This window comes from Penaeus chinensis, chromosome 27, assembly GCF_019202785.1.
Source record: "Penaeus chinensis breed Huanghai No. 1 chromosome 27, ASM1920278v2, whole genome shotgun sequence".
In the NCBI taxonomy this organism is placed as follows: domain Eukaryota; kingdom Metazoa; phylum Arthropoda; class Malacostraca; order Decapoda; family Penaeidae; genus Penaeus; species Penaeus chinensis.
The window spans coordinates 9,812,938-9,820,437 of record NC_061845.1 but is presented as its reverse complement, the minus strand read 5'-3'; the positions used below and the strand labels follow the sequence as shown (position 1 = coordinate 9,820,437).

Sequence of the window (7,500 nt, the reverse complement as noted above, 5' to 3'; positions counted from 1 at the left end):
GTGTGTGTGTGTGTGTGTACTATCATTATCATCATTATTATTTTGCTACAGGGAAAATCCTTATTGAGACGTTTGGCAGTGTCAAACAACCAACAGTCACGGAGTCACGGAGGCGGCTTCACTTGCAATTCCTGCGTTGGACCTCTCATGGCTATGTGTGTGTGTATATATATATATATTTATATATATAAATGTGTATTTATGTATGTGTAAATATATTTACACACACATATATACATATATATATACATTAAATATACACAAACGTGTGTGTGTGTGTGTGCATATATATACATATATATGTATGTTTGTGTGTGTGTGTGTGTGTGTGAGTGTGTGTGTGTGTGCGCGCGCACGCGCGTGTGCATGTATATGTATATATACATATATATACATATATATACATATATATACATATATATACATATATATATACATATACATATATAAGATCTTAAACCAAGACCAAACACCTCTCCCCGTTTGTTTCTGAGGATTAGCTCCGTTGCCTCACGCGCCCACAGCCATGGGTTTCCCCCTTCACCCCCGGGATACCCACGGGTGTGAAGCTTCGGCAGAAAATGTTTCATTCAGTGGTCCGAAGCAGGGTTGTTCATTTTGCTTTTATTAAAATACCATATTTACTACCCTGGCCATTATACCTTACTGTAAATGAGTACATAATGTCTTTAGATAATTTCACCTTTCATGTAAATAAATGTTTACAGCAAGAAAAGACCTACTTGAAGCCCTCCATTTCCTCCATTTTGCTCTTTCAAATATGATATAATTGTGAGAATTATGCTAAATGAGATACTGTTTTTTAACATGTATTCATTACAGGAATTAGGTGATTCCCACCCTCATGAGCATGGGAGTGAAGCCTCCTTCGATCAGTCTTCAAGCATATCTGATGAAAAGGAATACAAGACCTTGAATACTGTGGAAATTAAAGAAGAACCAAATTATTAGAAAAAGCAGGAAAATGAGACGAATATTTGCTCTTGATTCAGAAAAAAATATGTTATGAAATTGTGGTATGACTTTATTGTTGTTGTTGTTGTTGTTGTTGTTGTTGTGTAGTAATAATAGTAGTAATAGTAGTAGTGATAGTAGTCCAGTTACCAAATGCAATTTTCTCTGACATCTTGAGTTTTTCTTTCATTGTGTTTTCTTGATGGATAGGCACGAGTAATGAGCAGCTTTAATAACAATGAAAAATATGGAATGCTGAGGAATTTTCATGAAAATATAATTATTTCTTAACATTCCTTTTATTTTGTTGAGTTATCTAATTATTACTTTTTTCCTTTTTTTCTTTTCTTTCATTTCAAGATGTCAAACCAGGAATTTATGCGTTGTTGGCCAGACTAAGAATTTGCTTCCTCTTGTGAACATTTTGAACATAGTATTTGTGTAAGTATTTTGAAATAGATTTATGCAGATGTTTACTTTTAAAAAAATAAAAGCCTAAATATATTCCAGTTTTTTATTTGATTTATCACATACATTCTGATAATGTATTATCTCTCCATACATTTTATTTATATTGATAAATACCTGTGTAAATGCAGTCTAAAGATGAAATGTATGATGATGTATGTCATCATTATCAGTGCAACATACACATATAGGTGTAAATATATATATATCCATCCATACATGCATACATACATATATATATACATATATATATATATATATATATATTATATACATATATATATACACATACATATAGTATACATATACTTATACACATACACATACATATATATATACATATATAGATATATATACATATATGTATATATATGTATATATACACACACACACATATATATATATATATATAAATATATGTATATATAGACACACACACACACACACACACACACACACACACACACACACGTGTGTGTGTATGTATATATACACATATATATGACTGCCGTGATGGTCCAGTGGTTAGAGCACTCGCGGCAGTCATAAAAACGCCTGCCCTCTGACTGCTTGCTCGAGCCCGAGAAAACGATATATCGCCTTGAGAAGTCAAACGCAGGTGTCGTAGGGGAAGTCACCGCCGTGGCACAAGTGTTATCGCGCCGAACCGAGGTTGATTAGGAAGGGCATCCAATCAGTCAAGGGTTACACTGCTATATAACCTCTCAGTAGTGAATTAAGAGAGGCCTATGGCCTGCAGTGGAATGAATGGCTGTTTATATATATATATATATATATAGATATACATATATTTATATATATATATGTTTATTTGATTCACAGAAATATTTAATCCAATCGCTCCGTATGGCAAGAATAGATGCCATACCCACTGTAATACGTTTATTTATTGTATTTACACATAGATGGCTCTACAAGTGCTTAGTCACCAAAGAGTCAGTTATTAGTCCTACCTATCTCACCTGTTTACCCTTTTCCTTAACCCTTGGAAAGGGTCTTTTGCATTAATTCATTGTCTTAAATGTTATCGATTTTTTTATAACAATTTAATAATCATAACATCAATAACAACAATAATAGTATCTATATCAGCTGTATTAATAAGAAAAACACATTTTCCCGCCAATTCAAGGAATGGGTAAATCAGGATCGGTCACTAGGGCTACTGATAGATGGAAGTAAAACAATAGATCAAAACCTTAATTTCACCTAAAAAATATTAACTTCTGAGGAACATCTCTACATTGAGTGCTTCAACAACTTCCACTTTACTCACTTTTTCCTGTATACTCGTCTATGAATCGATCTACCCTAATTTTTGTTTATTTACTTCCCACCTTTAAGCCTCGCGCTCTCTCTTTCTCTCTTTTCTCTTCCTCTCTCCTTTACCCGTTCTGATTTTTCTTCTGGGAATTCACTGGCAACAAGGCATTGGAATGGACATGTGGATGGTTTATGCAGCCATTGCACTTTGAACATTCACTGTTGCTTCGCTCGGAGGCAGTGATCTCTTAGAATTATTTAGGTTTTTGAATTATATTCTTATTATGGCAATGGCCATGACTACCAACTGTTTAAAAAACATTATGCATTTGTATTTTGTTGAGGGTAATCATATACCAGGGGAAGAATTTATAAATTTAATTATTTATTTTCAACTGTGTCCTAACGAAAGATACCCAAACTCAAATAACGAAAGAAAACGAAGTTAAAAGCACCCGATAAAGAAAGGGAGAAAGAAAACGGAAGGTTGTCCAGGCAACGAGGCCTCCAGTTGCTCAGTCGAGGACTGTGGCGCCTAGTTCCCGGATGGCAAGTTTTGAATGCAGTCGACTGCCAGACACTTGCGGAAGTCGGGAACATCCTGCAACAATGAAGGGACTCAGGTTAGACAAGTGCTCGAAACCATACTCATACATACGCCCAAACATGGATGTTAGTACAGCTATGTACCTGTGAAAAAAAAAAAAAAAAAAAAAATGGAACTCACCGAGACAGTGACTGGAAGAGTGCAGTTTGCAAGTGCATTCAACATGACATCCAAGACGTCGGGAGAACCTTCTAAATTGGCGCGCAGTTTCTCTTCGATCTGTGTGCTCATCAGTTCACCGTTTATGTTGCCATTTTCGTCTGCCTGTTGACAGAGGAGGAAAAGCGGAGGCGTTGAAAAACGTTTTACATTCCAAGTACATTTTTCGCTTTGAAGCAAGGGAGATAAATCAGCGACTCTCCAGTCCTGCCACTGGGTACAGCGAGCTTACCAAGACTCTCCTAGTGGAAACTGGCGTCCCGAGAGCTGGAACAAAAGGAAACTAAACTCTCGGCTGCTTTTTCTCAACAAAAGCTCACTCACCAGTCCCTTGGAACGCAGGACGCAGAGGCGCATGTTGTCGATGGTTTGTCGGGACGCATCGAGTTTGTCGAAGATCTGTTCCCTTCCTTCCGAAGTCCTTAAGGCAGCAATGATGTCGAGAGGCCTAATGTTGTTCTCGCGGGCGCATGCCAAGACGATATCCTTGTTGGATTCCGCGTCTACGGAGCTGCGACGGATGTTGCGGCAGCGGCGCACTCGGGAGAGACATCCGTTTCCGAGGAAGTCTCCGCATGCGGCCTCTGTTGGAGAGGAAAGGATGTATTTCCTTACGAAGGGGCATGGCAATTTAAAATGATTTTCTTTCAGATAGGAAGCAGTCTTTCAATACAGCTATATGTGAAACTGATATATCTGCAAAACTAATATGTAGAGATACAGTAATGAGAAATGACGATAAGTCACAAGGTAAAACAACGGTGGCTGAATCAGGATAAGTCCGATATGCGAAGCTGAGCTTCGCCCGGGCTATGCCAATGAGGGGAGCCCGGCCTGTGTCGACTAATGCCGACTCGCTAACGTGTGTCAGCTGGTGCTGACTCGTCTTAGTCCTTACCCGCCGTGGTGCCCAGTCACAGCAGTAACCTCCAGGCGACAATTGCAACTTCTCGCGCCTGGGCGGGGCGCGAACCGCCTACCCCTCGGATGAGAGGCCGACACGTTACCACTGTACTAGCCCGGAGGCTAGGCTGAATTAAGGACGGCATACTCACCCAAGTCTTCTCTGGTGGGCAGCCGCTGAGCGGAGCCGACCAGCACGACAACGGCGAGGCAGAGCAAGAACTTCATGGCTGCGAGTGAGCAAGTGTGAGTGAGCGTTGCAACCGGGCTTTATATACTCTCCCCCTCCAATTACTTTGTAATTTTGAATGTCCGCATGAACATACACACGCACATACACACTCACACAATCTCTTATACACACTCATGGACTCATACTGACATTCACGCACATTGAGCTACAGAAATAAATTAAAATCTGCAAATTTAAATACAAGAGCTAATCGTCACAACCCATATGTATGCGCTTCAGCAAAAATACATTGCGATGCTTTAAATTGATTTTAGTAGAGAGATAGAGATAGATAGATAGATAGATAGATAGATAGATAGATAGATAGGGATAATGATAGGGGATATGTTTCAAAGATCCATTCGGAGCTTCCCTGGGCTTCACCTTTGAGCAACAATGGGGAATATGCATACGATTTCGAATGTGATTTGGCCGGCTGGAACAACGAGCAAAGAGAGAAAAAGTTTAAGGTCTCTCTGCTGGCATTCTGGTCGAGACAACATCCCGGTACGTAGGATCGTAGATGTCGCCGCTCGATGATGATATCCTAATTCATAAGGTGATGACATGTTAGTGATGTTAGCTTATCATGTGTTAGAATTGACACTAGAGTGAAGGAGAGAAAAAGAGGGAGGAAACGGTTTTAAAGTTATGAACGGAACAATACCAGTAATGTATCATATGTTAGTATCATCGACCTGAAGCAGTGACATAGTTATGCTATATTTAATGCATTAGTTGATAAAATGTAATCCCTAATTACGTATGATGATAGGACAATCTAAAAAATGAAAACACAAATTATAATTTGGTGATAGTGAAGCTGTAAATGTAGAAGTTGTGTTTATGTTCACTACTTGTGGACGATCTTGGTGGTTACATTAACCCGAGATAAGGGCAAAAATACCAAGTCGCCTCCTGAAACTGTCACCTTAGTATCCATACAACCGAACAACCAGCTTTCTGTCTAAGTGACCTGGCAACCCCAGGTCTGCCCTCATTGGAAGCAATTCAGATTGGATCATCGCTGAGTGAAGGGAAGGGCATAATAACCCATTAAATAAATTAAAGAGAAATTTAAAATTATATTTAGTACTACTGCGGACTGTAGATTCCAGTTCGTCTTCCCCTCGAAGTCAGTGGACGGAGAGCCAAGGAGCTATAATCCATCTGGAAGTATTTTTCCGAAATAAATGTTTAAGTTCTTTTTGTACACACTGTTTCATATAATCCCATTTTGTCATTCCTATATTATAGGACACTGAACAAAAGAAACTACACTTACACCAGTGAAATAATTTGAAGTACATTGACACGAGAAATACAATACCTATTAAAAGGACCCATCAGTCATAATCAGTGATAATAGTATATATGAATGAGTATATCAATGATAATGATATATGTAAATAAGAATATACTTAATTCATCTTAAGCTTTTCTATGATAAGTAATGAAAACTTTTGGCAGAATGTTGCCATACTGATCTGAAGTTTTAGTGATTTAGAATATCTATTAAATCTACCTGTAACCTTTGATTAAATTACGAAAGTAAAGGAATACGAAGATTATTGTTAGTGCCAAATCAGCCTAACATTAGTATTAACAGGGAATCAACGGAAGGTTAAAAGTGGGGAGAGATTTCTCTACTTTGAATGCTTTCCATAGAATATAGAACTGGACAAAGCTACCTCCTTCGTGCACAGTTCTATCTACATATTTATCTATAGATAAATGTTGCCATACTGATTAGTTCTAGTTTGTTTGTTTTAAATGTTTATTCGTCTCTATACTCTTTTTCTTTCTTTTTCCCCACTCCTTTCCTAGTTATCGCTTCCGGTTTTCTTTAGGGGCAAAAGTGCTGCGTCATTATGATTTGTGAGTTTGTTCCCTATCACTATTTGTCCATTTGTTCAGAACTGTATCTATTGCTAGTTATTCCTTGTTGCGTCTCTCTCTATTTTTCTCCCTCTCTCTCCCTCTCCCTCTCTCTTTCCCTCTATCTCTCCCTCTCCCTCTCCCCCTCCCTCTCCCTCTCCCTCTCCCTCTCCCTCTCCCTCTCCCTCCCTCTCCCTCTCCCTCTCCCTCCCTCTCTCTCTCGCTCTCTCTCTCTCTCTCCCTCCCTCTCTCTCCCTCTCCTCTCTCTATCTATCTATTATCTATTGCTATTTACTCCTTGTCTCTCTCTCTCTCTCCCTCTCCCCCCCTCTCTCTCGTTCTATCTATCTATCTATCTTTTGCTATTTACTCCTTTTTGCCTCTCTTTCTGTAGCCGCTGTTATCAACATCGGCATGGCGTAGCTGCTGGAATAAGCATCACGTGTATGACCTCTGTAGCCACTGCCATCACCATCGGCATGGCGTAGCTGCTGGCATCAGCATCACACGTACATCATCCCCTCGAGGACTTGGTTGACGTTTTCATCATGGGTTGCGATAAGGATAATGCCATAGCCGTGCTCCTCCGTTTGTATATGTGCTGAATTAGGCCTTGTCCCTAGTGTTGACGTATATATGGAAGGAAGGTTGTCTCACGAAAGGGGGCCATCACAGGTTTGTAGAGCAGTTTGAGAGTGAATACTGGCTCGACAACACGTACATAAGGACCGATCTGAAGACTTCTGTTAAAGGCCTTGACTGTTCCCACTATGCGTATGTATCATACACATTCATGTATAGATATAGACTAGTGTCCGTATATGTTGTTGTTTACCTTAAGCAGTAGGATATAGTGATATTCTTAGCAACTAGTAAAATGTATTCTTTCTATAGTTATAATATTATAAGTACTGATATAATCTCGTTAGTGAATCTAAGTTGAATTGTAACAGTAACTATGATTATCATTGTATTATTATTGTATTGAGTATAA

The 7,500-nt window shown here is 38.9% G+C and overlaps 1 protein-coding gene across 1 annotated transcript in view; it reads left to right on the top strand.

The window, feature by feature from the left end:
- Positions 1-7,500, top strand: part of LOC125039379 (mitogen-activated protein kinase kinase kinase 7-like) — a gene marked incomplete in the record, with an annotated part of 225,210 nt that overhangs the window by 125,720 nt on the left and 91,990 nt on the right.